General features: G+C 43.1%; 1 protein-coding gene across 8 annotated transcripts in view; it reads right to left on the bottom strand.

Annotated features, from left to right (window-relative positions):
- The window catches only part of huwe1 (HECT, UBA and WWE domain containing E3 ubiquitin protein ligase 1), a 276,367-nt gene extending 265,306 nt beyond the window's left edge, over window positions 1–11,061 (bottom strand). For all 8 annotated transcript variants that reach the window (XM_059949617.1, XM_059949621.1, XM_059949618.1 and 5 more), the window contains exon 1: window positions 10,909–11,061. The gene's annotated coding sequence lies outside the window, so the exon portion shown is untranslated. The remainder of the gene's footprint in view (window positions 1–10,908) is intronic.
- Between the last annotated feature and the right edge of the window lie 1,932 nt (window positions 11,062–12,993).

Raw genomic sequence — 12,993 nt, 5'->3', positions numbered from 1 at the left:
CAACCTATGGACCCACTTTCAAGGACTCATCATCTCATGTTCAGGACATTTATTGCTTATTTATTATCTTTCCCCATTTGTATTTGCAGTTTGTTGCCTTTCGCACACTAGTTGAACACCCAGGTTGATGCATACCTTCATTAATTCTATGGTTATTGTTCTATTATGAAGTTATTGAGTATTCCCACAAGAAACTGAATCTTAGAATTGCATATGGTGACACATTTATACTCTGATAAATTAACCTTGAACTTTGAATTAGATCATTGGCACATTTGACTCTGAATAATCCATCATGAAATGCAGATCGATTTCTTAACAATGCACATATATATCACATACACAACCCCGAAATTCATTTTCTTGCAGGCATTCACAGTGGAACAAAGAAACACAATAGAATTGATGAAAAACTACAAAGACTAACAACTAATGTGCAAAAGACAAACTGTGCTAATAAATAAATAAATATAAATTATACTGAGAACACGAGTCAGTCAGTCCTTGAAAATGGATCTGTAGGTTGTGGAATCAGATCAGTATTGAGGCAAGTGAAGTTACTCACGCTGGTTCAGGAGTCTGATGGTTGAAGGTAATAACTGTTCCTGAACCAGTAGTGTGGGACACAACACTCCGGTCCCTCCTCCCCAATAACAGCAGTGAGAAGGGAGCATTGCCTGGATGTCAAGATAATGTCAAACTACAAGGTGAAAGAACAACTTACATGAGGGGGATTTTTAAAACCATATTGAAAACTAAACAATCAAACCTGCATGCTCAGAATGCTTTGCTTAAACAAAAATGAAAAGTTCACTAAATAACATGCTGTAAAATAAATCCAGCAGTCAATAAATCTTGGACTAAGAGTAGCAGGTCAGACAATGGCACTATTAGCTGGTCTTCCACTGGGCACAAACTGTCCCTGCATTCTATCCGGAGTGGTTTGTGAGTGGGACTCCCCCATCAGGGGTGATGGTGGTGGTGGTAGAGGTAGATATATTAGGGTCATTTAAGAGATCTTTACATAGATGAAAGAAAAATGGAGGGCGATGAAGGGTGGTTAAAAGACCTGTACCATGCTGAACTATGCCAACCTGTTCTATGTTCCATATATCCCACTGGAATCTGCTCCCATCTTTCCAAATCCATATCTGTATCTACTGGAATGATTTACTTTGCCTTCTCCCTCTTATTCTTGACCATACACGACTAAGGGCATCTATACAGTTTGTTTAAGCACTCACAATTACAGTGATCTTTTGGTAAAGAGATTTCATCTGAATTTTGTGCTATACTTCTTGGTAATTATCTAATACTGATGGCATACAGGTATTCTCTTCCGAGTGGAAACACTTCTGCTCCTTAGACTTTTGTATATTAAAACAAAAAAATTCCTTCAAAGATTAGCTTTATTTGTCATATGTACATTGAAACACTGAAATGATTCATTTGGATCAAAATCAGCAAGAATTAACTTAGCAGCCTGTCACCACAGTTCTGGCAGCAAAATAGCATCCCCACAACTCACTAACCCTAACCATGCGTCTTTTGAATGTGGGATGAAACCCTGGCGGTCACAGGAAGACTGTACAAACTCGCTAGACAGTGATGGGAATCAAAACCCAGTTAGTGATCAATTAGTTCCGTAAAAGCATTTCACTTACCCATACTCTGCTGTCAATTTTACAGCCTTTCCTCATCAGAACTGTGACCCATTATTCGGCGTACCTACTCTTTAATGCAAATATCTAATCAGCCAATCATGTGGCAGCAGCTCAATACAAAAGAATGCAGAAATGGTCAAGACATTCTGTTGTTGTTCAGACCAAACATCAGAATGGGAGAGAAATCTGATCCAAGCAACTAACTTTAGAATGATTGTTGGCATCAAATGAGGTGCTTTGAGTATCTCAGAAACTGCTGATCTCCTGGGATTTTCACGCACAACAGCTTCTAGAGTTTATAGACACAAAAAACATTCAGTGAGTGGCAGTTCTGTGGGTGAAAATACCTTGTTAATGGGAGAGGTCAGGGGAGAATGGCCAGACTGGTTCAAGCTGACAGGAAGGCAACATTAACTCAAGGAACAATGCATTACAACAGTGTGTAAAGAACATCTCTGAACGCACAACACATAAAACCTTGAAGTGGATGAGCTACAGCAGCAGAAGACCAGAAATATATACTCAGTAGACACTTATCTAATAAAGTGGACAGTAAGTGCAAATTCTTTCATGTTAATGTATACTGACTGCATTCTTTCGCTGCTTCTCAGTAGCTTTCCACAAGACAGTGATCAGAAAGGTATACTGTATTTTTTCAATGGTGTTCTGTATTCTCTCAATATAGGCTTAGCATACAATGCAATTCCTCAGAGCATCACCCTCCAAGTTCCCTAGTACAACCCTGCCCTCATGATGCAGAGAGGACCGCCTCCTGAATCCCAAAGTCGAGTTGATAAACTGGCTGCTGAAAACTGCTCCTAGCATGGGTGGGCAGTAGAAATCTGAAGGAGAGTTTTATATTTAAAGCGGAGGTAGATGGCTTCCTGATTACTAATGACATCAAAGATTACACAGAAAAGGCAGGAGCATGGTGTGTTGGGGATAATAAATCAGCCATGACTGAATTGCAGAGCAGACTTAATGGGCTGAATGGCCTAACTCTACTCCTGTCTTATGGTTTATGGAAGAGGTTTCAGGGAAAAAAGCGTGGTTTAACACTTGAGATTGGCCTATGTTGTAAGAAAATGTAGTAAGATAGAGATTCCACACACCCCCCCCCAAAAAGATAACACACCCATGAATAGTGCTCATTTTTTTAAATGACACTCCTGACGTGTATCCTGCCCAGCGAGTAAACACGAATAGATACCTTTCAGGTTTAACCCTATTTAGTTCCTTTCCATTTGCTGGGTAATCTATGTTGCTCAGTGAACTAGAAGTTTGACATCAACCAGAATTAAAGATACCTAAATTGCAAGTACAGTGGGAATGAGTAGGCTAGGACCCTTGGAGTGCTGCAAAATAGTACATTAAAATTGGGAGATTGATATATTATTGCCACAGTGAAAAACATTGTTTTGCATGCCAACCATACACATCATTTCATCACATCAAACAGTACAAGGCAGAACGGAGTTGAGGAGGAATTTATTTAGAATTCTCCCTCTGGAATTCATTGCCACAGACAGCCAAGTTATTGGGTACATTTATCGGGCACCGTGGTTATCACAATGCTTTGCAGTACAAGCAACCCTGGCTCAACTTCCGCCACTGTCTGTAAGGAGTTTGTATGTTCTCCACATGACTGCTTGAGTCTCCTCCTACAGTTGGTAAATTAATTGGTCATTGTAAATTGTCCCAAGATTAGGCTAGGATTAAACTGTCACAGACAAATGTGGAGTCCAAGTCATTCTGGTTCCCCTCTCTTCTCACCACCTCCCTCTGTGCCCCTCCTCCTTCCCTTTTTCCTATGGTCCAACTCTCCTCTCCTAACAGATTGCTCCTTCAGTTGGAAACACTTTCCACCTTCAGCTTGTCCTCCCCCCTCACCTTTTTCTAGCTTCTGCCCCCTTCCTTTACAATCCTGATGAAGGATCTTCAGCCAGAAATGTCGACTATTTATTCCCCTTCCCTTGCTGGATCTGCTGAGCTCCTCCAGCATTTTGTGTGAGTTCCTAAGACTTCCAGCATCTGCAGAATTTCCTGCATGTCATAAAATCTGTGGTTTTATGAACTTTAAGTCTTAGAAAGGTGCAGATGATTAAAAAATGGAAAGCTATGTGGGAGGGAAGGTCTCAGTAGGTCTAGATGGTCAGCACATCCTAGGGCGAAGGGCCTGTACTGTACTGTAATATTCTATATTCAAAAGAATCAGGAGTCCATGTAACATAAACCCATCCAAGATCGTCCCCAACTTCGTATTTGGCTTCTTGCCCTTTCCATTCCAGTCCTAATGAAAGGTCTTAGCCTGAAACATCAACTGTTTATTCCTGCTCAGACACTGCCTGACCTGCTGAGTCCCTCCAGTGTTGAGGGGTGGGGGAAAGGGAGGAGTGTGAGAGAGAGAAAGAGAGTGTGAGTGAGTGAGAGAGAGAGAGAGAGAGAGAGATTGATTGATTGATCTGGATTTTTTGATCCGCAGATTCTCTTGTGTTGATGACTAAGTAGGGTTTAGTGAGATTTAGGACACTGACAAGAATTCTGGTTGGTTACAAAATTAAAGGCCTGGTTAAAAGTGTTACCAGAGGAACAAATGGGACATACTCATTAGATTTTTAAACAAGCTTCAGCACTAGCACAGGCAAATCATTTTCAAATATGCTGATGAACTGGTTTTCAAAATTCGATGATCAAATAGAAAAACAATTCTGGGTGCTGCCAATCTGAAAAACAAACAGGAAACAGCCAGGTTCTCTAAAGAGAAATAGGGTCAATAGTTCAAATTATGGCCCTTTACCAGACAGTGTTAAATATGTTTAAGAAAATGTAACTCGCAGAGAATTGGGAGATGGGAGGGGGGGGGGTCAAAGAAGACAAAGGAAATGTCTTTGATAAGGTGGGGTGAATGAGGAGAGTACAGAACCTTCAGCTCAGTGGGTGGAGCAGTATCTGTGGGAGTGGGAATGAACTGTCAGCCTTTTGGGTAGAGTAGGGAGTGAATGGTACAAGGCTGCAGGTACCAGCTGATAGGGTGATATTCCAACCATATACAAATAAAATTTAGAGAGCTTTGAACAGGGTGGAAGCAAGAATGTATTGTTCTGCACACGGATGAGAAGCAAGATGATAAGAGGCATACAGAAGAGCGGACAGCCAGGCATAAACAGCTATTACAAAGGGATATCCATTTAAGGTGATTGGAGGAAAATTTAGGGGAGATGTCAGAAGTAGGTTTCATGCAGTGGTGAGTACCTGGAACAGACTACTAGAGGCAGATACTTAAAGGATATTTAAAAGACTTGAAGATAAGCACATCAATTATAGTAAAATAGAGGGAAGAGTTGGATTGACCACAAAATAGGTTAGGAAATTGGCACAACACTATGAGCAGAGGGGCCTGTACTGTTCTATGAGGCGGCTGTTATTATAGGAGGGTGCAGAAGAGATTTATCAGGATGCTTTTTTTTGAGATACAGCACAGAATAGGAAGCCATGCCACCCACCAATCCCCGGATTTATTTCTAGGCTAATCACCAGACAATTTACAATGACCAATTAACCTGCCACCTCCAAGAGGACCACAACCTTAATGTAGGATTTGGAGGCTGGCTTGCCTCAGTGACTCGGAGAGCTATGTTTCTGGAGTCAGGGCTTCATGCTTTGACTGTTTGTAGGGTCACCTATTCCAAACAGGTCAAAGGGTAGAGGCCAGACCACCAATCCTCCAAGTTTGGGTATTCAGCTCAGGGCTAACAAACCTGACTGGTAAAACAGAATTGAAAAAGCAGTGAAAAATCCTTCTACATCTGAGCGCAATAGCATCCCTGAGTCTCCACCTGGGACTTGCATAACTGACTGCAGTGATAACCGAGGAAGGTACTGACATGACGAAGGAAGCCCTAAACATCAGAGATGGAGGATCTTCATTGCTGACCGAAACATGAGCAGCGTAACAGGAAGTAACTAATCTACCAACCTTTGGTCTGTCAAAGGAAACCGGGGCACCCGGAGGAGACTCAGGCAGTCACAGGGAGAATGTACAAGCTCTTTACAGTCAGAAAGGGAATTGAACCCGGGTGGCTGGGACTGCAAAGTGTTGTGCAGACCACTACACTATCGTGCTGCCTGGATTACACAGCACATCTTGGTGAGGACCAGACTAAGCGAGCTAGGTCTTTTCTCTTTAGAGTGAAGGAGGACCAAAGGCAAACATGACAGGTGTACAACAGCCAGAAAGCTTTCCCCCAGGACAGAAATGGCTATTGTGTAATTTGGCATAATTTTAAGCTGATTGGAGGTGGGGGGGAAAGAGATGGCACAGATGAGCAGCAAGTGCATGGAATGTCCTGCCAAGAATGGTGGTAGAAGATACATTTAGGGCATTTAAGAGACTCTTAGATAGGCACATGAATGATAGAAAAATAGAGGGGAGGGTTATACTAATTCTGAAGTTATAGGTTTGGAGCAACATGATAGGCCAAAGGGCCTGTACAGTGCAGTATGTCTTGTGCAAACAAATTGATTAACAAGGCAGCGGAAGGGCAGAGCTGAATGATCGCCTCTTGGGCTATGTGAAACAGCAAGTACTCCCACTTCCCCTCCACCATCAGATTTCTCAACAAACAATAACACCCCATGAATACTACCTCACTTTTTGCACAACCTATTTAATTTAATTACATATACAGATAATTCTTATTTCAATATGTAGATCTTTTGTATATTGCACTGTACTATTGCCATAAAATAACAAATTGCCAGTGATGTTAAACCTGATTCTGATTCACAATCACCCAATGTGCTCACACAGCACAGTTCTAATCAGGCAAGAATGCCAGGCACGAGGTGCTTCTCCACAGCTCACTGTCAAAGTCAGTAATTGTGCATGTCACATCAACCCCAATCAGGCATAAATTTAAGATTCTTTAGTTACAGTAGCGTAGTGGTCAGCACAGTGCCACCAAACTGGGTCCAATTCCCACCACTGTCTGTAAGGAGTACCTACTCCCTGTGAATGTGCGAGTTTCCTCTGGGTACTCCGGTTCCCTCCCAAGTTCCAAAGAAGTTTGAGCCAGTAGGTTAAGTATTGGGTCACACGAGTGTTATAAGCTTTGTGGGCTCATTCAGAAGGGCCAGTTTACCCGTTGTATCTCTAAATTAAGAGTACAAATCTAAACCAAACATCAGATTCTGATGCACTTAGTCATAGAAAAGCAAAACACAGGAATAGAACCTCTGGCCCACCCAGTTCATGTTGATTGAACCACTTAATCTGCCCAGTGCCACCGACCTGCACCAAGACCATAACCCTCCATACCCCTACCATCCATGAAACTACCCAAACTTCTAAAACTTTGATATCGAGCTCATATGCACCACTTGTGCTGGCAGCTTATTCCACACTCATGAACCTCTGAGTGAAGAAGTTTCCTCTCATGTTCCCCTTAAACATCTCATTTTTCACTCTTAACCCATAACCTCTATAGCCCCACCAAACCTCAGTGGAAAAAGCCTGCTCGCATTTACCCTATCTATACCCTTTGGATACCTCTATCAAATCTCCCCTCAATCTTTGACATTCCAAGGAATGAAGTGGTAACAAACTTTTCTTATAACTCAGGTCCTCCAGTATTTGCAACATTCTTGTAAATTTTTTCTGCACTTTTACATCTTCCCTGTAGATAGGTGCAGAGTTTTGAAATACAACTTAGTGAAATATACAATTAAAAATACTCATTCAGGAAACATGTATCACTGTCACATGCAGCTTCTTAAATCCTCATGTTCTTCTCATTACACTTTTATCAGAACTCAGATTCTGTTAACCTTGACAATAGTGATCTCCTGCATCCACTTGTGAGCTGAAAAAGGGGAACGTGTATCATGAGATCACTATTACACAAGTATCACTGAGAACACTCACCAAGAAAATGCCCTCTTCTCATTACTACCATCGGGGTGGAGATACAGGAGTCTGAAGATTCAGACTCAATTTTGTAACAGATCCTTCCGTCCACCATTAGAATTCTGAACAGTCCATGAATACTACCTCGTTCCTCCTTTTTTTTTGGTAATTCACAGATTTTAGGTCTTTGCAATGCACTGTTGCCATAAGACAAATTTCACATCATAGGTCAGTGATAACAAACCAGATTCTGATTTCTATTGTCAACAATTTTGGGCTCTTATCCAACAAAGAATGTGCTGGCATTGGAGAAGGTCCAGAGAAGGTTCACGAAAATGATCCCGAGAATAAAATGAGTTCTGGCCTGAACTGGCGAAATTTTGTCAAATGTGGGATCTCACTGAAACATATAGTGGACGTGAGAGGATGTTTCCTACAGTGGAGGATTCTAGGACTGGACGGCACAGCCTCAGAAGGATGGCCCTTTAGAACACAGAAGAGGAGGAAATTATTTCACAAGAGGGTGGTGAATCACACCGCTGTACTTAAAGCAGAGGTTGAAAGATTGTTGATTAGTGAGGGCATCAAAGGTTATGGGAGAAGGCAGAAGAATGGGCTTGAGAGGGATGTCAACTGTGATGGAATAGTGGAGCAGACGATGGGCTGAATGGCCTAATACTGCTCCAAGGTCTTAAGGTTAAAGTTGCAAGCACTAAAATTAGAACAAATGATTCAAGCAGCACCAACACAAATTTCTTTTTGACAGTGCGTTCCACAAAGCTTACTTCACAAGCTCATTCAGACAATGTCCAACAATGAGCCATCTAGACAATGTCCAACAATGAGCCATCTCGGGAGGAACAGGGAAAAATTAAAAAGGGAGACTTTGAAAGAGAGGAGAAAGATTTAGAGAACTGCAAAGGTTCAGATTAAATTTGCTGAAGGCGTTTCAGACAACAGGGAATGTACATCAGAAAGAGAACAGATTCCGCAGGATGACAGAGAACATAAGGCCTTGTGGGGCTCAAAGCATCACATTGTGAATTTTAATAACTGAGGCATCTCCGGAAACGTAATCCAGGCAGTTTACTAACCAATGAAGTGGTGGGTCAGTTGAAACCGGAGAGTTTAAGTGAATGGGCTTTGATAAACTTAGTTTACGAGGAATGCAATGTGCTAGCTAAGAACAGTCAAGCATGGAGAAAAAGACATAAATGTTAACATGCTTCAAAATAGGTTTGACCTTCCCCCCCCCCCCCTTTAAACTGCACCCAAATTGAAAACCCCCATTTTGAAGTGTCAGGGTGGCAGACAGAAAGCTTAGGGCAGTACCAAAAAGCTGTATACAAATTCACTGTTATTACTTGGGCACAGTTACATTGGTAAACATTCATAAAGCTATAAAACTCCAGACCTATGTGCTAGTTACAAATTATAATTATCTTTGAAAACCATTCCACATTTACACAACAAAACACATTCACCTAAATTTCACCTCAATCTACAAATAAAAGCCCTGTTATCAACAGACATACAACATTATGAGGGGTATAGATGGGGTAAATGTAAGCAGGTATTTTCCTCCAAGGTAGGGTGAGACTAAATCTGTAGGGCATGGGGTTAAGGGTAAAAGGCAAACTATTAAGGGGAACATGAGGGGGAACTTTTTCCACTCAGAGTGGGGAGAGTGTGTGGAACATGCTGCAGGAAGTGGCAGTTACAGGTTTGATTTCAAACATTTCAGAGAAATTTCGATAGCAGCATGAATGGGAGGGATATGGAGAGCTAAAGTGCAACTGTTGGTCAATGGGACTAGGGAGAATAATAGTTCAGCAGACACTAGATTGGCCAAACAGCATGTGTCTGTACTGTAATGCTCTATGACCAGTCGATTTAGAACACCCAAAAGCAAACATTTTAAGTCAATTATGACACTATGGGGAGCAGGGATCTTAAATCAACAAGTGCTCATCAGAGTCCTAAAAACAAAGAATCTTAAATATTTCTAAACTCACATGCAGCATACAGGACAACTTACATTAAAGAAAATACCAATGCCAAACATTTAAAATCAAGCACTTTTGCATTCTCACACAGGCATACATCAGCAAAATTGTTTTCCTTTTAAAATCATGGTAAACTCGACATGACAAATCAGCCTTCTGCAGAAACATCTCCCAAAATCAACAGAATTAGAAAAGCAAATTACCCTGAACAAGCTCTTCAAAATTCCATCTCAGTAATTCAACCAAGATCAAATACCCTGGTTACTTGTGGGAAGAAAATTATCTGGATGCTTTCTTTTCAAGAGCGAAAGCTTCAAACATTAGACTACATCTTTTCTTTTTTAAAAAAAATCTATTTTCGCTCTCGGATGCAATTCCCTCTTTCTCACAACCAAACATGAATATATCACCTGCTGAAAGCCCGTTGTGCCTTGCGCCATTCGGATAAAATATATATACAATCGCTTACTATTGAAGAAAAAGGAAATTCCACCTGCCCCAACTAAAATATCTTTTAGAACGAAATAATTATTCAACAGCTCTAAGATTATAAAATTAATGCAGAAACCTCCATTCCAAGGGAAGATATTGAAATGAGTGGCGAGCCGCGCAATGTGGAGGAAGAGGCCGGGTTGGTGTATGTGTGTGTGTGTGTCAGCTCCTTGGTGCTTAGTCAGGCCCAGCACAAGGCCTCAGGCTTCACTTGCAGTCACCAACCACCCTTCTCTCACACACACTTACAGGAGCAACTCCCGACTTGCAGCTTCAAGAAAATATTAAATTACCGACGAGGAGGAGGAAACGTGTTAAAAGCACGGAGAGGAAAAGGTATTTTTTTAATCCAAATTAGATTTCCATTAACCATCTGTTGAAAAGGGGAACTGTTCCCGGGCCTCTGAGAGAAAGGAAAAGACAGATTTTGACCACAATTCGCAACTTTTAACCGCCCCCCCCCCCCCCAACCTCACTACACACAGAGGCAGAGAAAATAAAATGGCGGTCAAGGGCCTCTCTCATAGGAGGAGGGGGGATAAATTAAGAGAGACAGATGGATCAACCTGCCCCACACAACTTTATCACCCTATGAGTTCAGCTTAGGAGAAAGCTGAGGTTGGGGAGCGGGGGGTTCAATAAAACGGCGTTAATGTTGGAGGGGGAGGGGAGGTCATCTTTACCTCACTTTAACCAAATAAAATCGCCGACTTAACCTTCCGGCCGGATTTTCGTGAATAAAAGATTATTACTTTATCTTCTCTGGGGGAGGGAATGTGGTGTAGGGGAAGGTGGGGGGAGTTGGGAGGAAAAGACGGAAAAGAGAGCGAGAGCCTCTCACCTGAACAACGTCGGCCATGTTCCCGCCGCAGTGCCCGGATGACAGCAGCCTCGGGCTCGCTCCAACACCGGGCGCGCGGAGCCGGGGCTCAGAGGGAAGTGGGGGGCGGGGCTGGCAGAGAGTAGGTCGCCCTGGATGCTGCCGCTCTAGTGGCTTGGAGAGGCGGTGGGAAAGTCCCAGCGAAGCTGCCGCCCTGGCAGTGGGAATGCGCCTACAATGCTGCCGCCCTGGCGGTAGGAAGGCGCCCACGACGCTGCCGCCCTGGCGGTGGGAAGGCGTCCCCAATGCTGCCGCCCTGGCGGTGGGAAGGCGTCCCCAATGCTGCCGCCCTGGCGGTAGGATGGGATAAACACCTGCGATGCTGCCGCCAGCTTAGCGAGAAAGCATTCTCAGTGCTCAGTCTGTCGAGCAGAGAGGGAAAGAAGCCTCCAATGCGCCCTCAACTGATTGGTGAATCAGCGCAACCAATGCCGCTGCGTGATTGGACAAGAAGTGGCTGCGACACTGCCACCTGATTGGTGACCAGGTGCCACCGTCTGATTGGTAGGAAGTCGAGATGCGGCTGTAACACCACCGCCTGATTGGTGAAGATGCGAGAGGGGCCCAAAACGCTGAAGCCCTATCCGTAGTTAGCAGTCTCCAATGCTGCCATCTGATTGGTTAGAAACATGTCTACAATGCTGCTGCTCTGGCGGATGGGAAGGCGGCAGGCACTTGCCCGCGATCCGCCACCGCACTCTGAGGTCGGAAGGCGCATGCGAACGTTGCCTCCCCAATGCCGCTGCCTGATAGGTGAGAAGGCTCTGACCTCCAGCTATGCTGCCGCCCTGGCGGTGGGATTGAGGTAAAGCTCCTGCTGTGAAGGGAGAGCTAACCCCGCCCCATCCAGCTCGCGATGGAACCGCTGCGCATGCGTGATGACGACAGGCAGTGCCGGTAAAGAGCCCAGGTACAGATCTACAAATGCAGAAGCTCATGACGTTGTGCCAACTTTTTAACCTACTCCAAGATAAATCATACCTCTGTTTTTCTATCGTCATTATTCTTATTTTAAAGTCTTTTAATATCACTAATGTACCTGCCTCTATCACGACCCCTGTAACCACCATACTGTGTAAAACAGCTTACTTCTGACATTTCCCCGCAGACTTTCCTACAATCACGTTAAAATTCTGATCCCCTCATATTAGCTAACTTCTTCATGCAAACAGTATTTGGAATGAGCTGCCAGAAATAGTGGCTGAGTTCAACAGTTCTAGGCAAATTTATTAATCACTTATATATGTCACCATGAATAGGATTAATAAAAGATCGCACCCAAATGGGTGGACCACCAGTGTGAAAAAGACAACAAACCGTGTAAATACAAAATGCAATAACAACAATAAATAGATATCCAGAACATGAGTCCTTGAAAGTGAGTCCATAGGTTGTGAGAAGAATTCAGCGATGGGACAAGTGAAGTTATCCCCTCTGGTTCAAGAGCCTGATGGTTGAGGGGTAATACCTGTTCCTGAAGTTGATCGTGTGCCTTCAGGAGGTTCCTCTGCCTCTTTCCCAATAGCAGCAACGGGAAGAAAGCATATCCTGGGTGGTGGGGGTCCCAGATGATGGAATCAGAATCGGTTTAATATCACCGGCAAAGTCTTTAATTTGTTAACTTAGCGGCAGCAGTACATGATAATATAGGAAAAAAATCAATTACACTATATATATATATATATATATATATATAATAGTCAAATTGAAGGTAGCACAAAGACAGAAATAATAAAAGTGAGATAATGTTTATGGGTTCAACGTCCATCTAGGAATCGGATGGCAGAGGGGAAGAAACTGTTCCTGAATCACTGAGTGTGTGCCTTCAGGCTTCTGTACCTCCTCCCTGATGGTATAACGAGAAGGGGGCATGTCCTGGGTGATGGGGGACTTTATTAATGGATGCTGCCTTCCTGAGGCACAACTCCTTGAAGATGTCTTAGATACTATGGAAGCTAGCACCCAAGATGCAACTAATTTTACAACTTTCTTAGACCATAAGATATAGGAGCAGAAGTAGGACATTCTGCCCATTGAGTCTACTCT

Source organism: Hypanus sabinus, chromosome 24, assembly GCF_030144855.1.
Source record: "Hypanus sabinus isolate sHypSab1 chromosome 24, sHypSab1.hap1, whole genome shotgun sequence".
Lineage (NCBI taxonomy): Eukaryota > Metazoa > Chordata > Chondrichthyes > Myliobatiformes > Dasyatidae > Hypanus > Hypanus sabinus.
Note: the sequence above shows the minus strand (reverse complement) of the source record. Positions and strands in the feature narration are given on the sequence as shown.